The sequence below is a fragment of the Megachile rotundata genome, chromosome 13 (assembly GCF_050947335.1).
Source record: "Megachile rotundata isolate GNS110a chromosome 13, iyMegRotu1, whole genome shotgun sequence".
Lineage (NCBI taxonomy): Eukaryota > Metazoa > Arthropoda > Insecta > Hymenoptera > Megachilidae > Megachile > Megachile rotundata.
Genome location: NC_134995.1, coordinates 8,671,191 through 8,689,247, shown reverse-complemented (window position 1 = coordinate 8,689,247; position 18,057 = coordinate 8,671,191). Strand labels below are relative to the sequence as shown.

Here is an 18,057-nt window from a genome sequence, read left to right as displayed (position 1 = left end):
AACAAAAGCTAGAGGTTTGCAACGCGACTCGGTGAAAAGACGTTTATCCTGGACCGATGGATTCGTATTCGTATCCTACGGGACAATGGGGTGGCCCGCATCTCGAGGATACCTCAAGGATGCTCCGTGCGTGCATCGATATCTGACTGTCATTTTTCAAATGGTTCGAACGTAATCAAGATTAATTTTCTGTAGAACAAATTGCTTCTTTAACGTCCTTGGCAATATTTTTATATTGTAAAATTTGCTATTATTTTTATGTAACTGCAGTTATGTCTATGTGACGTGTGTAGCTTAAGTCAGTAGATACATATTTAGTATGTAACGTATGTGACATATGTAGCTTAAGTCAATAGATACATATTTAATATGTAACATATGTGACATATGTAGCTTAACTTATGAGATATGTATGTAACGTATGTGACATATGAGGTATAATATATATATGTATATATAGCAAATCATTAGACATATGTAATTTCAGTTAGTAGATACACATGTGACATATGTAGCTTCAATCGTTAAATACACTCGTGTGTGACATATGTGACTTAACTCGTGTGTAGCTTAATTCATGAGGTACAATACATATGTAGGTAACATATATAGTTCAAATCATTAGACACATATGCATATCACATATGTAACTTGAGTCATCAGATACAATTAACATATGTAACATATGTAACTTAACCCATGAAGCACATGTGAACATGTATGTAACAAGTACCTTACATGTGTATACGTAACATGTATCTTGACTCCAGAGGTACATACGTGCACATATGTAACATATCTACCTTAAGTCATGAACATACATATAACATATGAAATTCAAAACACTGAACACATATGTAACATATGTATCTCAAACCCATGTAGTACACATATCTATAACACATGAAATTAAAATAACCGAACACATATATATGTATCTGAACTCATATATCTTTAAAGTATAAAGCTTATTAAAGTATGAAGCTTAAATTAAAAGATATGAACGAAGCATATGTATCTTGAACGATCAGATGCGTATGTAACATAGTTAATCTCGATGCGCACGCTTCGAGGATAAAGGATCTTCGAGTTGCGTCGCTGCAATACAAACGATAGTGTGGTTTCCGGTGGCATCCGAGAATAGATACGAGACAAAACTCCGCAACTCGAGGATCCGAAGGAAGCGTTTAATAAGAAGCTCGTAAACGGTGTAACGACACTTCCGTTCAGTATACCAGAGAGCGGGAGGTTAGACTTTCGCTCAATTACGTGTTTCGTGTTGCGCGAGTGAACGGTATCTGGCTTAATAGCGCGAGCGTGCTACCTGATGCCCTGTTATTGGTCTCGCTGTTATCGCGCGCGCGGGAAATTTGAAATTGATTGATGATAAGATGAAGTATGAAACGGTTTTTGGCTCTTATCTTACTGTGCGTCGGTTCTATGACAAAAATGGTTATTAACAAAGTTGTAGCTTAGGAAATTCTCTATAAAAACAGTTCTATATGTTTTCTTTGTGGAAGTGACCATTTCCGAAATAATATCGTATGAATTTGAGTGTGACAAAAATTATGTATTCAATTCCTAGCGATAACTTATTAAATATTAGTTATACGACAAAAACAGTTATTACAAAACTTGTAGCTTAGGAAATTCTCTATAAAAACAGTTCTATATATTTTCTTCGTAGAAGTGACCATTCCCGAAATAATATCCTATGAATCTGAGTGTAATAAAAATAATGTTTTGAATTCCAAACGATAACTCGTTATGCATTAGTTATATGACAAAAATAGTTATTACAAAACTTGTAGCTTAGGAAATTCTCTATAAAAACAGTTCTACAAGTTTTCTCCATAGGAGTAACCGTTTCCTAGATAAGATCATGTGAATTTGCAAGCAATAATTACTATGTACTTAATACTGAAGAGTAGCTCATGATCTATCAGTTCTACATCATAATTAGCTATTACAAAATTTGTAGCTTAGGAAACTCCCTACAAAAAACTCCTATAAGTTTTCTCCGTAGAAGTAACCGGTTCCTAGATAATATCATGTACTTCTGCAAGTAACGATAATTACATATCGAACCCTGAAGAGGACAGGTCTCGAAGAAGAGGAAGAAATACAACTTTCTTGTTTCTAAATAATATAAATTATATCTACTACACTATGTTTGAAACACTCTACTTCTGAAGTGCAAATGAGCACACTTCCCAGAGGATGATTGAAACCTTACAAGTCATCCTACATGAAAATTACACTATACATACATGAAGATTACACCTACGAAAAAAACTAATAGAACCCTTTTTGTAGGGAATTTCCTCGGCTACAAATTTTGTTATAACCATGTTTCTTGTAGGACTGACGAATAATGAGATATTCGCGAATATCTTTCAAACACAGATCACACTTGTTGGTCAAAACGGTGAAATGTCTGCACAAAAGCTTGCTGTTCCCTATAAAGAATTCTTAATTACCCTAAATTCTATGTGTCTGGAACTTTCTAAAAGGTACAAGGACATGTCTTCATTCAGACATGTTCATATTATCCAGGATTGACAAAAGGATTAACTCGCTCATCATAAATAAAGGATGCAATTGTATAGATTTCTACCAGATAAAAAGATCCACTCTGAGAAGTTTCAAAATGATCCAGTGCTTACCTAAAGCAGGACGTTACCCCTAAGAAAACAAGGTAGATCCCAATATGAACAATGTTCATTCGCATTCGAAGGGGTAGCACACACGAACACACCAAGTGCAAGGACACCGCACGGCACTCTTGATCCAAATGAACCGTTCGTATCGCTCGATCGAGGTCTTTAATAAGATCCGTAGGAAGAACTCGCAGGTGGCCGATGACAAATCCGCCCTACCTGTTTGCCGCAAACAAGGCGAAACTTTCGCGTTTCACGTTTCACTGGCGACTGGCATTGGCCGCGGTCGGACGCCGGTCGTACGTCCACCACTTTCGGTCCACGAGGTGTACCCCACGAAGCGGAAGGCAGACTTTCAACGCGGGCGATGAAAGAGACACGGTGAACGGAGTATCGCGGCCTGGTTCGCTCGTGTATACCGGCCAACAAACTGGCAAATGATTCCAGCGTGTACTAGCCGTACGTATATCCACCGTTTACCCCCCTTTGAGCGCGGACGATGTTCGTCCTTTCGCTTTCAGCGGCCACTGACCACCGACCCGATCGCGTTGCACCCACCTGCCTAGTTTCTTTCTTACATTTCACTTGGTTTCGCTCGGAAAATTCTGAAGGACTTAAGGGTACTCTTGTGAACGCTGTATCTACTGAACTATGATACGCATGTGATGAATCTGGTGAAAGATGTGTAACCTCTCAAGAGTTCCAGACATTAGAGTATATCTCCAGATCAGTGCATTGTTATGTCGCTATACATTTGTATACTTAGATCGTAGATATATCACCCACATCTGATACAGATTCTTACATTGCATGACCTTCGGCTAGATCCTTGTGTTCAACTTATGAGATAGCTATAGGTACCTACATCATCCAGATTCTTATGTTGTCCACATCTCTGTACATGTTAATCACATGTCACGTCTATGTCATCTAAAGCCATGTGCCATCCAAATTTCTATGAACTCAAATAGATCAACCAAATCATTAGGTGCCCACATTTCTAGATCAGGTATATTGTTCAGGTCTGTGCATTCTCCATATCTCCACATGCCTGCATCCTCCAGATATTGACCAAATCTCTGTGATATCTAGATTCGCATCACATGGATCTTGTATCGTTGAATTCCCTGAATCATCCAGATTTCTATATCCCCAAATCGTTGTATCATTCAGGTACCTACATTCTCCAGATTTCCACATCCTACATCACCAAATCCTTATATCGTCCTAATCTCTAGAGTCTTCAGATGTCTACATCCTCCAAATCCTATATTGTCCAAATTTTTGTATTATCTAGATTCGTACATCACATGGATATTTGTGTCCTTGAAATTCCTGAATCATCCAGATTATCCTCAAATCCCTATATTATTCAGATACCTACATACTCCAAAGTTCCACATCCTCCACATCCTCAAATCTCTATGTCGTTTAAGATCTCTATGTCAGATCTTAAAATTCTCCAAACCTCCACATCCTCCAAATCCCAAAATTCTCCAAACCTCCACATCCTCCGAATCCCAAAATTCTCCAAACCTCCACATCCTCCAAATCCCAAAATTCTCCAAACCTCCACATCCTCCGAATCCCAAAATTCTCCAAACCTCCACATCCTCCGAATCCCAAAATTCTCCAAACCTCCACATCCTCCAAATCCCAAAATTCTCCAAACCTCCACATCCTCCGAATCCCAAAATTCTCCAAACCTCCACATCCTCCAAATCCCTAAGTTACCCAGAACTCCCCACCCAGATCATTCATACCATATCCGGAAATCCCCCATAACGAGAAAGTGAAACAAAAATTTAATCGCTCTAACGCGTATCAATTCCGACACGTTGCATAAGACTTTCAATTATCCCATCATCGTCTAAGTACATGCACATATTTATATTTCATGCCTATCAGCAAGATCTGCATTCAATTTCACAAAATAAATAACTCCAACAGATGATTGATGTTGCTACGTTTTTCTGCAATATACGGAAACCATTCATTTCTTCCGCGCTACATTTGTTTTTTTCACGCGTACATTAGCGGTGTTTAACGCGTTTCACAAATAAATCTATCTTGACGAGCGTAGGTGTAGGAAACAGGTCTATATTTTAAATTTATCGGGCAATCGAACAAACACATCTTCTTGTTTGGATTTACTGGAGTATATTATGGGACGAGTAATACGGACAAATTTCGGGGAAGCGTTCTTACGATTGTTTTATCGATTATCGAACATATTTTGGACGGTCGCGAGGAGGCGTGATGGAGACTCTTGACAAAATGGCGGCTGGCGCTGACTCGGACGCTGTAGATCAACCTTCTTAGATAAATATGTGTTCTCTTAATTAACTGAATGATATATTAGTGGATATAATTATAATAATGGACACAAACAGAAAATATAATAAATAGTGAATAGATAAATATAATAAATATAGATATAGATATAAATATAAATATAATACATACAACTATGAAGGTAGTGCATCTCCCGCCATATTGTGACAAGTACAGAATTGAAATAAAACTTTCGATACATTTCATTCTAAAGTTCGATCACAATTACAATTACCATATGACAACCACTGAATGCAGAAATAAAAATTTTAACCTCTTTCACTTATTTTAATACTGCAGCAAGAATAAAGGGTAATTTGCAGAAGGTTAAATTGCTAATACAAACACTTGATAGAACAAAAGGAAAAGAAGTTTTCCTGATTAAGCAATGATTCAGTCAACAGGTTAATCAGCATTTCTGAAAGGCTCGGCGTCACCGTTTCGGTTCTATCGTAAAAACGATCGTACCCCACTTATTTGCATGATTCCGCGTTACGTTCACTTTTCCTCGCTTAATTTGACCGCGTGATTACCTTGGAAGGTTCTTGCCTCCGCTATTGTCTGCTCTCGAATTCCACAGAATCCAAAATTGCCTAAGTCCCCAAAAACTGCTCTTTCTGCTTTAACATCGAGAAAAATCTTGTAACATTCCAAATTACATCGTGGTGGATGCATTCTCAATGGAACCAATTTACTTTCTTGCAGAATATCGCAAGAGTTTGAGATTATTTCACGAAAGTTCTCGAGAGAGATTTATCGATTCTTTTCTTCGGTTGAAGAACTGATTTGCGGTGGATTGTGGGCGCATGAGTTTTTGAGAACCTTGGCCGTGAAAGTCGGGGAAATCTTATTCGGGAAGTTGAAATTTATCTCACGTAGCATTCTGATCGTGCCGCAAACACGCGTGTCCTTCCGCCATTTGTACCAGATTGTTCGGTAATTGTTAACAGCGGCGATTTCATTGGACGTTTATCCTTGGCGGTTTTAGTGGATAGCACAGAAGCAACTAAGATCAATTACTTCGGTTTTACTAAGTTTAACATCAAACTCGAAGGCAACTGTGCACTGAAGTTTCTGCAGATAGCCATTAAACAGAGGAATATGTTTCAAGTTGGGTAATAAAACACAGTACACGGTTAGACAACAAGTTAGCGGGTTTATCAATTGTTTATTATTTATTGGACAATGAGTTTGACTGTTTATTAGTCAATTTGTATTTTATTTAGTATTTTATTAGACGATAAATTTTGAGGTTATTTTGTATTTATTGGGTAATAAGTTTATTGATTATTGGCTATTTATTGGGTGATAAATTTATGGTTGATTATTTACTAGTTAATAAATTTAACTGTTAATAATTATTTGCTAGTTAATAAATTTTGGTGTTATTGACTATTTGTTACTCAGAAAGTTTGTCTACTATTTATTGTTTATTAGACAATAAGTTTAGACTGACTGTTTATTAGTCAATCTGTCTTTTATTTACTAGTTTGTTAAAAAATAAATTTGTCAACTATTTTATATTTAGTAGATAATACATTTAGCTGTTACTGACTATTTATTAGTAAAAAATTTGTCTATTATTTATTATTTATTAGACAATAAATTTATTGATTATTCACTATTTACTAGTTATTCAATTTATCTATTTTTTACTATTTATTAATCCACAAACACATCGATTATTATTTATTTATTAGACAACAAATTTATTCATAATTGATTATTTATTAGCCAATAATTTTATCTACTATAACCTTTAAAAAATTTACAAGATTAAATAATCATAAAGAAATAGAAATTTGATCATGTTTAAGTAAAATTTATAGAAAGTTTATTAAAATCTTGGATGGCGTGTAGTTTGAATCAGGAGTCAGCCAACGATTCAGATTTCACTGAACTGTCGTTGAATTTATTCGTCAGTGAGCTTTTCACAGTTGATGTAAAACGGTTTCACCATAGAAATTCGCATGGTATTAGAAGACATGCCAATAGATAATGCCTTTTATAGAAACTCGTGTTGTACATCGTCGTGAGTTGTTTAGAAAATAAAAGTTTCTTCGTAACATTAACTGTGTTGACTTAATTGAATTGCCTGGTTATTCGTCTTTTTGTGACGATTAAACTTTGATGTTGGGAATTCAAAGAAATTATTTGTGTTAAATGTAAAATTGTTAATAGAAGTGGATACTAGTGGAAATTGGGGGGTTTGGGGAATTTAAGGTTAGGTTATAAGATTTGGAGGTTAGAGTTATAAGATGCGGAGGTTAGAATTATAAGATTTGGAGGTTAGGAAGATTGGAGATTTAAAGATTTGTGGATCTTGAGAACTTGGGGATTTGAGAATTTGGGAATTTAAGAGTTTGGAAATTTGAGAATTTGGAAATTTGAGAATTTGGGAATTTGAGAATTTGGGAATTTAAAAGTTTGGAAATTCGAGAATTTGGAAATTTGAGAGATTGGTGATTTGAGAATTTGGGAATTTGAGAACTAGGGGATTTGAGAGTTTGGAAATTCGAGAATTTGGAAATTTGAGAGATTGGTGATTTGAGAATTTAGGAATTTGAGAACTTGGGAATTTAAGAGTTTGGGGATTTGAGAATTTGGAAATTTGAGAATTTGGAAATTTGAGAGATTGGTGATTTGAGAATTTGGGAATTTGAGAACTAGGGGATTTGAGAGTTTGGAAATTTTAGAACTAGAGATATTGAGAATTTGGAAATTTTTGTACTTGGAGTTTTAGGAATGTAGGAATTTAAAAATTTGGTGATTTCAGAATTAGGGAAGAGAATTAATACCTTAAGTTTTTAGCAATATAAATATTTAAGAATTTAAAAATTCATAAACTTGAAAATTTGAAAATTTAAGAATGTTGGTCCTTGGCAACATTAAAATTGAAAGATTTGGAATTTAAAGATTTCAAAACCTTTTCATATAAAAACTTAAAAATTCAATCTCTGTAACACACTTAAAAAATCCGAAAGTTCTTAATTGTAAAAACCAACTATCTAACCAATAAACTATCCAGACAAATTAACCCATATAATAACTCCACGTTCGTGACCAATTAACTTTGCATGTTAATCACCGTCCAATCTGATTGAAATATCAACACAGTAGATACGTGCCTAAATTAAAGTAATTAAACGGTGGTGTTCCTACATCAAGAATTTATTAGCTGTTTACACGTAGCTCTAATTACTCACGAAGCTCCATAAAAAAAATGAAATCGCACGAAAGTAGAAGTATAAAACGTGCTAATAAAAAAGTATAACAATCACGGACGATTTACTAACCATATAACAGACAGTCTTGAAAGTATTCTTCCGTTTTGTAACCACCTTTCTATGACTTTTATCTTTACAACTATTGTCTTGTTTTATTTAACCTGATAATAGACAGTCATATGTCCGAAAGGAACACGGAAGTGTTTAGGCTGATCGTCGTTTTTACTTTTAATATGTTGCAAACTTAAATAGATCGTTTCTGATTTAGATAACAGAAAATGACGAACAATTTTGTGCAATCTTAAGAAACAGCTGCATACAATTTACGTTCACTTTGCTGTTTTTATGTTTGGTAAAGTTACATTACCTTTTTACACGTAATTATGGTTTACGGTATAAGCTTTAATAGGCTAGAAATTTTTTTATTATGTAAGTTTATTGATTACAGATTTTTATATTTTAGAAATTTGTACCGGAAGTTTAGTTTTAAGATTGCCAAATGTCTATGTTCACAAATTTCTAGATACAGAAGTTCTCAGATAGTTTTTCTAGATTAATTTCCTAGATAACTAACTCCTTGTATCCCTTAAATTCCTTAAATTCTTGAAATTCTTGAAATTCTTTGAGTTCTTTGAATTCTTTGAGTTCTTTGAATTCTTTGAGTTCTTCGAATTCTTTGAGTTCTTCGAATTCTTTGAGTTCTTCGAATTCTTTGAGTTCTTCGAATTCTTTGAGTTCTTCGAATTCTTTGAGTTCTTCGAATTCTTTGAGTTCTTCGAATTCTTTGAGTTCTTCGAATTCTTTGAGTTCTTCGAATTCTTTGAGTTCTTCGAATTCCTTGAATTCCTTGAATTCCTTGAATTCCTTGAATTCCTTGAATCCCTTGAATTCCATAAATTCCTTAAATTCCTTAAATTTCTTAAATTTCTTAAATTCCTTAAATTCCTTAAATTCCTTAAATTCCAAGAAGTCCCTAAAAGTGAATGAGTGAGAGTCTCCTTTCTCCTCCATTTGCTTCTCTTATGCAAACCAGAATTTATTGTTGGATGCATATCTACCTGGCATCGGCGAGCCATGGCACGGTATCAACTGGATTGTGGATGAAAAGGGAAATGTCAGGAGTGGATTTCATCGATTTCGGTACACTTTCCATGGAAACCTCGCTGCAGGAATACTTATGAACCACTTTTTCCCTCGTTTTTCTCCGTTTTCTATTCTGTCTCACATACGCTACGCTTTCTGTGTTTTTATACTTCTTCGACGTAACGTTACGATTTATCGAACATCAGCGATCGGAGATAACATGCGATTTTGATTTATAAGATAGAATTATTGACATAATTATGGATCCCTTGTCTTATCTACAATAGTCAAAATAATTTTAAATACCTTGTCTTCAGTGATCAAAATAATTATAAATACCTTGTTTTCAATGATCAAAATAATTACAAATACCTTGTCTTCAGTGATCAAAATAATTACAAATACCTTGTCTTCAATGATCAAAATAATTACAAATACCTTGTCTCCAGTGATCAAAATAATTATAGATATCTCATCATATCTCTCAAAACCGAAATAATCATACACGTCTTCCCATCAATTATTGTAAAAGTCCACTTCGACAAGTTCCCATTGTAGTCAGAAATTGAAAACACGTGAAGGGTGTTCTGCCTTTCCAAGACACGCGTAGACAGAGCAGAAAAATGCATAGGGACTCGTTAGGGACGTCTGTCCTCTGGCTTTTGCCGATTATTACGTGAAAACATAAAGTGTGAAGTGCGAAGCTGCTCGCGGAAAGAGGTCAAGAGTCTTTTGAATCGTCGTTACGGTTCCTCGCGCCGAACAATACGACCGCCGACGACGCGTCTGTGTTTCGGCTTTTAATACCAGATTTCTCCAGACCCGTCGAATCGTATAATCGATAGAGACTCTGACTTCTCTCTAGGAAATACGAAAACTCGAGAAGAGGTCTTCTACTATGTCGACCTATACTCATCTTCGGAGACCTTCGAATTTATTGTGGATTCAGGGTTTGAGAAGCTTTTGTTGTGATGTTTTGTGGATCTAGGGATATTGGGGGTTAGTTCTCAAATACGCAAATTTTCAAATTTCAAAAATTCTCAAATCCCCAAACTCTCAAATTCCCAAACTCTCAAATTCTCTAGTTCTCAAATTCCCAAACTCTCAAATTCCCTAGTTCTCAAATTTCCAAACTCTCATATCCCCAAACTCTGAAGTCCCCAAACTCTCAAATCCCCAAACTCTCGAGTCCCCAAACTCTCGAGTCCCCAAACTCTCGAGTCCCCAAACTCTCGAGTCCCCAAACTCTCGAGTCCCCAAACTCTCGAGTCCCCAAACTCTCGAGTCCCCAAACTCTCGAGTCCCCAAACTCTCGAGTCCCCAAACTCTCGAGTCCCCAAACTCTCGAGTCCCCAAACTCTCGAGTCCCCAAACTCTCGAGTCCCCAAACTCTCGAGTCCCCAAACTCTCGAGTCCCCAAACTCTCGAGTCCCCAAACTCTCGAGTCCCCAAACTCTCGAGTCCCCAAACTCTCGAGTCCCCAAACTCTCGAGTCCCCAAACTCTCGAGTCCCCAAACTCTCGAGTCCCCAAACTCTCGAGTCCCCAAACTCTCGAGTCCCCAAACTCTCGAGTCCCCAAACTCTCGAGTCCCCAAACTCTCGAGTCCCCAAACTCTCGAGTCCCCAAACTCTCGAGTCCCCAAACTCTCGAGTCCCCAAACTCTCGAGTCCCCAAACTCTCGAGTCCCCAAACTCTCGAGTCCCCAAACTCTCGAGTCCCCAAACTCTCGAGTCCCCAAACTCTCGAGTCCCCAAACTCTCGAGTCCCCAAACTCTCGAGTCCCCAAACTCTCGAGTCCCCAAACTCTCGAGTCCCCAAACTCTCGAGTCCCCAAACTCTCGAGTCCCCAAACTCTCGAGTCCCCAAACTCTCGAGTCCCCAAACTCTCGAGTCCCCAAACTCTCGAGTCCCCAAACTCTCGAGTCCCCAAACTCTCGAGTCCCCAAACTCTCGAGTCCCCAAACTCTCGAGTCCCCAAACTCTCGAGTCCCCAAACTCTCGAGTCCCCAAACTCTCGAGTCCCCAAACTCTCGAGTCCCCAAACTCTCGAGTCCCCAAACTCTCGAGTCCCCAAACTCTCGAGTCCCCAAACTCTCGAGTCACCAAACTCTCGAGTCCCCAAACTCTCGAGTCCCCAAACTCTCGAGTCCCCAAACTCTCGAGTCCCCAAACTCTCAAATTCCCTAGTTCTCAAATTCCCAAACTCTCATATCCCCAAACTCTCAAATCCCCAAACTCTCAAATTCCCAAACTCTCAAATCCCCAAACTCTCAAATTCCCTAGTTCTCAAATTCCCTAGTTCTCAAATTCCCTAGTTCTCAAATTCCCAAACTCTCAAGTCCCCAAACTCTCAAATCCCCAAACTCTCAAATCCCCAAACTCTCAAGTCCCCAAACTCTCAAATCCCCAAACTCTCAAATTCCCAAACTCTCAAATCCCCAAACTCTCAAATCCTCAAACTCTCAAATTCCCAAACTCTCAAATCCCCAAACTCTCAAATCCCCAAACTCTCAAGTCCCCAAACTATCAAGTCCTCAAACTCTCAAATCCCAAAACTCTCAAGTCCCCAAACTCTCAAATCCCCAAACTCTCAAATCCCCAGGTCAAAAAGTCCAATAATAATATATAATAATATAATAATAATAGTAACCACGTGTTTCTGTTCCCAGCAAACACAGCAATTATCAGAACTATAAGAGTACCGTGTTACAAATCCCCACAAAACGAATTTATTTCGGTAGAACCATTGTACCGGGCCTACGAACCAGAAACTTTACCGATAATCTTTAACGGTACAAGCACGCGTGTGCCTAACCGTTCGTTTGTTACACGCTTCTCGATTCACCGATAAATCGTTTCAGATTGCGAGGAGGCGCGTAATAACATCGGTTACAGCGAAACTTCCGTTCGTGTCGCGTGCGCGTTCTGTAACTTTCGTTCTCGAGCGCAGCCGCCTGTACAGCCTTTAGAGAGTTATCGCTTATTAAGGTCGAGGCGGATTTACGTTCAGGTGATCGTATCGGGAACAGACTCTTTATTACGAAATTTTTCGTAAATATAGGAAATATTAATATGTATCCGGTAATTCGATCGAGTGCGACTTTTGCGGGATCTTCGATGTTGAACGGGTTTTGTGGAATAACGATTTGAACAGTTATCGGAGCTGTGACCCTCATGATCAGTCGGTTAAAACTGATTGGTAATTTATACCGATGCAAAGGAAGTTCGTTAACACGATGATTGCCGCAATAAAAGTGGTTAACTGTAGATGGCATAAGAATAATAGCAATTATACTGAATGAAGTAATATTATCTTGCTGTTACGTTTGTAGATCACAAGATAGATTTGGAGAGTTTTTGGAGGTTCATAGTAGCATAGATAAGATTCATGTATTCGTAGATTCATAGATGTATCGATTCATAGATTCATAGTTTTATAGGTTCGTGGGTTCATAGATTCATATAGGTCCACATAGGTCCATATAGGTTCATGTAGGTTCATGTAGGTTCACATAGGTTCACATAGGTTCATATAGGTTTATATAGGTCGATATAGGTTCATAGGTTCATAAGTTCAGAAGTTCATATACGTCCATATAGGTCGATATAAGTTCATATAGGCTCATAGGTTCATAAATTCATATACGTTCATAGAAGTCGATATAGGTTCAAGTAGGTTCACATGGGTTCATAGGTTCATATAAGTTCGTATAGGTTCATATAGATTTATATAGATTCGTATAAGTTCATGTAGGTTCGTATAAGTTCATAGATTAATGTAGGTTTATAGTATCATATAGGTTCATATAGATTCATATAGGTTCATATAGATTCATATAGATTCGTATAAGTTCATGTAGGTTCGTATAAGTTCATAGATTAATGTAGGTTTATAGTATCATATAGGTTCATATAGATTCATATAGGTTCATATAGGTTCATATAGGTTTATAGTACCATATAGGTTCATATAGATTCATATAGGTTCATATAAGTTCATGTAGGTTCGTATAAGTTCATAGGTACATAAATTCTAGTCAATAGCTCCACAGGCCCACATGCTGTTCGTGTCCATAAGTTGCACATAAGTGCATATGTTTATAGGTTCATATAGGTTCATAGGCTCGTAAGTTGTTCATAGATCCATAGGTTCACAAATTGTTCGTAGACGTGCACGATTATGTATTGCTCATACGTCTACAGGTTCATAAATTATTCATAAGTCTATATGTTCATAAATTGTTCATAAGTCCAAATGTTCATAAACTGTTCACAGATGCACGTGTTTGTTAATTGCTCATTGATCCATATGTTCATAAACTGCTCATAGGTCTACAGGTTCATAAATTGTTCATAAGATCATATCTTCATAAACTGTTCATAATTCCATATGTTCATAAATTGCTCATAGATCCATATGTCTATAAATTGCTCATAGATCCATAGACCACTCCTTGACCCACGTATAGCCATTAAGCCTTGTAAATACAAGAAAACTTGCTCTTCCTGCAAACTTTTAATCCCGTAACAATATAAAATTCATCCATCTCTGTCTCTCCCGAGGCTGAACTTAAATGGCAGCTGACCGGAAGCTATCGCACGCCATCGTACCTCTCCGTAATTACGAATTTACTTCTTCTGTCGGTTGTTTCTTGCCCTCGGAGCAACGTGACCGTGTCTAACTGGACATTACAGACGTGTTATAACGTCATCTGGCACGGAACACGATGGAAGCTGCCACGAACAGAAATTAACAAGGGCAAAGAAGGGCAAGGTCGGCTACACGGATGCATATTGCGCCTCGATAAGTTTGATACCTAACGACACGATAGAACCACGGATAAATCGTGTACATAGAAGCGTGGGAGAATTAACCTTGCTTGGAAATTAATGGCCGGCATTCCTTTTTCCAGTTTATGGCCGTTGAGCGTGACACATACTCGTAATACTATTAACACATGCTGGTCAATGGTGAACACTGGGGATTTATAGGGACTCTTGTTAGATTACGTTTACAAATATTTTCGTGTAATGGTGCTTTTATTGATGTTGAGTGGATGGAGGGTTGACGGATGGAGGGTTGGGTGGATGGAGCGTTAGGTGGATGGAGGGTGTACCAATGGGGAAGAGGTTTTGGTCACATCAGTATGTGGATTAGAACTAGCTATGGACTTCTACATATAAGTAGTCTACACATCCTAGATCTATACATATAAGAAGTCTACACATTCTAGATCTACACATTCTAGATCTACACATATGAGTAGTCTACACATCTCAGGTCCATACATATAAGAAGTCGACACATCCTAGATCCACACATATAAGTAGTCTACACATCCTAGATCTACACATGTGAGTAGTCTACACATCCCAGGTCCATACATATAAGTAGTCTACACATCCTAAATCTATACATATGAGTAGTCTACACATTCTAGATCTATACATATGAGTAGTCTACACATCCTAAATCTATACATATGAGTAGTCTACACATTCTAGATCTATACATATGAGTAGTCTACACATCCCAGGTCCATACATATAAGAAGTCTACACATCCCAGGTCCATGCATATAAGAAGTCTACACATCCCAGGTCCATACATATAAGTAGTCTACACATCCTAGATCTACACATATGAGTAGTCTACACATCCCAGGTCCATACATATAAGTAGTCTACACATCCTAGATCTACACATATGAGTAGTCTACACATCCCAGGTCCATACATATAAGTAGTCAACACATCCTAGATCTATACATCGCTAGAATAAACATAAGCAGATTTTACGCTCCAATTTTTTTTCTGATTGTTGCTATAGATTACATCAAAGACAATGAAGTATAATTTCTCCGTAAATTGTCTGACCATCGTGACGTGAGCTGCATGAGGATTTAAGCAGGTCAAACATTTGCTTTTTCTTCGAATCGACGACGCCTCGTACACTTTAAAATCTATCGAAAGCGGCAGGGAAAGCAGTGATAGCTCAGTCCATTGTTCCTTTTATTGTTCCGACTTCGTGGGGAATGTTATTCTGAATTTGTGCATTGGGGAAAGTGGGCTGGGGATTTGGAAGTTGTAGAATTTGGGAATTTGGGAATTTTGGAATTTAAATATTGGGGAATTTGGATATTGGGGAATTTTGGAATTTTGGAATTTTGGAGTTTTGGAGTTTTGGAATTTTGGAATTTTGGAGTTTTAGAATTTTGGAAATTGGAAATTTGGGGATTTGGAAGATATGGAAATTTTAGAATTTGTAAATTGGAAATTTGAGAATTTGGGAATTGGAAAACTAGCGAATTTGAGAGTTTGGGTATTTGAGAATTTGGAAATTTGAGAATTTGGAAATTTGAGAATTTGGAAATTTGAGAATTTGGAAATTTGAGAATTTGGAAATTTGAGAATTTGAGAATTTGAGAATTTGGGAATTTGAAAATTTGAGAATTTGAGAATTTGGGAATTTTGGAAAATTGAGAACCAGGGAATTGAGAGTTTGGGATTTGAGAATTTGAAAAATTTGTAAATTTGAAAAAGCTTTAAAAACTTGAAAACTTGAACTAATATTTACATCGAACATCTCATGGAAGACCCCATACCGCTTTACACTACACTAAACAATACGAACACTCCTTCGCATGCCAACTTTCCAGCCGTCTACCTGCATCAAATGCAAGTCCCGTAACAAAGATCTGAAACAGCATCAACCTTCATCAGAAGCATCCTTATCTGTCGCGTGCTAAAAGCGCCGTCCATCTTTATTTTCATCTGCGCCGGCAGATTCGATAGCAATCTACAATAATTACCTTCTTCCTGAAGTAACCATATTCCGGTCAAAGAGTAGGTTTAAAACTTCACAATTTTTTTCTAAGTAAGAAACTATTTAACCGCTTTAGCTAAACTCTTTTTTGCTTTGTTCATAAAGAATTGGGTTATTTTAAAATATTTTTTTAATTTCGTCAATTTGTCGGAAAATTGACGGTAATTCTGTAAGCTGAACTTTCAAGACACATCTTAATAAATTTGTATAAAAAAAGAACTGGAAATAAAAAAATTAGCGACGCAGCATTGTAAATAATACAACAGACTCTTTATCTTTGACCGATTCAATTGAAACCTCTTTCTTCTCCTTTCGTTGTCCCTGTTTAAATCTTACCGTCAATTAAACCAGTAAACATAGTCAGAATTATATCGTGTTTGGTCTCATTTTAATCGGAAAAATGTGAAAAATTAATTGGTAAAAATTTCATAACGAAAAAGTCAAAAATAAAAAAGTTTTATATTTGCATTGGTATAGTCTCACGGATATACTGGATCCGCGGATTATGTTACATTTCTCAGCGCGCGAGCTTGATGGTGTCGCGAGGGGTCTTCCCCCCACTGGTCATTTTTTCGCGCGTATCGCGAGGGCCGCGGATCGCGAACTAGACACCGCGAACGCTAGGTGGCCAGCCGCGAATCGTTTTTCTCGAAATTATAATGGGTTCCCGTGCCTATAATAAATGACCGCGAGAAAGAGACGACGGCATGTTTCCGATTCACGTATACGGTCTTTACCTGTACATTGAAAGCGGAAGCATGCTCACACTTTATGTTAGGGGATAGCAAGTTGGTTTCATACCCGCGCCTCTAAGTGTCCCATTTTGGGGAATCTCTATTGATGATTCCATTTATGGAAAGCATTCTGCTGCTGACCACCGATGATACACATGTCCTCCGCCCTGCTTAACACTGCTCACCATGGTGACATCCCGATGGAAGCTTCTGTCCCAGACCCAATAGGTACACAAACCCCTGATTGTCCCAAACCCAATAGGTACACAAACCCCTGAGTGCCCTACACTGAATGTCCCAGACTCTGGAGTACCCTGACCCTTGAACACCCCAACCCCAAAAATGCCACACACCACTGGGTATCCAAGACCTAGTGCCCCATACCCCCAAATGCTCCACACACCACTAGTTGTCCACAAGCTAGTGGAGTGCCCCATACCCCCAAATGCTCCACACACCACTATTTGTCCAAGAGCTAGTGGAGTGCCCCATACCCCCAAATGCTCCACACACCACTAATGTAATATATTTATAACAAAAAAATTTTTTATAACCTTATTTTATAATTTATTCAAATTTGCATAATGACAAAATGTGAAGAGAATTTTATTACAAATCCATTGGTATATATATACGATATTGCTTCCTACAATTCCTCAGATCAAGTCGGACAATATTACACTATCAGTCAACGTTATTTATAAGCATAAATGAGAAATAATTATATTTACGTTATAACATTTATTGTTAAAGTACATAGGTATTCTATATGTCAATTTTATTAGGTAACGAATAGCTTGAATTTTAAACTTAAACTCGCGTCTCAGCTGATAAAAAAAAATACGAGTTTAAAAAAATATTTTAAAATAGCCCAATCCTTCATGAATAAAACAAAGAAGAATTTAACTAAATCGATTAAGTAGTTTCTGAGAAAAAAATTCGTAAGTGAAGCCTATTTTCCCAAAAATGAGAAAAATTGCAAACTTTGAAGGCTTATTCCTTAACAAATTTGAAACCGACAAAATAATGACTTAAACTCCCCCTAATTTCACATGGACTACAACATATTTTGACTAGAGTAAAATCGCAAATGTAGACGTCTAAAAGTGATCGATTTAACATGGAATGATCTATTTTTTGTTCCGGTATTGGTCCAGGAAATCGAATGGTCGCTCGAAGACATTCACAAGG

The 18,057-nt window shown here is 37.3% G+C and overlaps 1 protein-coding gene across 5 annotated transcripts in view; it reads right to left on the bottom strand.

Annotated features, from left to right (window-relative positions):
• Positions 1-18,057, bottom strand: part of Cad89D (cadherin 89D) — a 96,552-nt gene that overhangs the window by 64,934 nt on the left and 13,561 nt on the right. For 4 of the 5 annotated variants that reach the window (XM_076539363.1, XM_076539365.1, XM_076539367.1 and 1 more), the window contains exon 1: positions 2,667-3,106. The exons of the other annotated variant lie outside the window; for it this stretch is intronic. The gene's annotated coding sequence lies outside the window, so the exon portion shown is untranslated. Of the gene's footprint in view, positions 1-2,666; positions 3,107-18,057 lie in introns of those variants that run through there. 5 annotated transcript variants of the gene reach the window in all.